The sequence below is a fragment of the Pteropus alecto genome, unplaced genomic scaffold (genome assembly GCF_000325575.1).
Source record: "Pteropus alecto unplaced genomic scaffold, ASM32557v1 scaffold22, whole genome shotgun sequence".
Classification (NCBI taxonomy): Eukaryota; Metazoa; Chordata; class Mammalia; order Chiroptera; family Pteropodidae; genus Pteropus; species Pteropus alecto.
In genome coordinates, this window is record NW_006434839.1 from 2,718,485 (window position 1) to 2,718,843 (window position 359).

General features: G+C 37.9%; 1 protein-coding gene across 4 annotated transcripts in view; it reads right to left on the minus strand.

The window, feature by feature from the left end:
• The window catches only part of LOC102880754 (putative RNA-binding protein Luc7-like 2), a 57,309-nt gene that overhangs the window by 24,221 nt on the left and 32,729 nt on the right, over positions 1 to 359 (minus strand). The gene's annotated exons all lie outside the window — the stretch shown is intronic.

Consider the following 359-nt stretch of genomic DNA (forward strand, 5'->3'; position numbering starts at 1 on the left):
AGAGTCCAACAAATCTGACTTATGGCCCAACCAGTTACTGGGTGTGCAATTTTGGTCATGTAACTTAACATGAATCTACTTCTTTGTCTAAGAAGTAGGGATTGAAACCTATCTCACAAAGCTCTGAGAAATAAGAATATGTGCCTTGTACATATATTGCGTGGCACATTATTGATTTTTAGTACACAAACATGGCACCCCCTTCTCCCTTAGTCCATGACTGGGATTTGATATGCCTCCTCCTCCTCAGCAGCAGCACCCACATCATCCTGGAAATCTAATTCATTCCTATTCTTTTAATAGCATGTGATACATAAACATAGTGTCTTTATTTTGGTCACAAATATTCACTATTATAT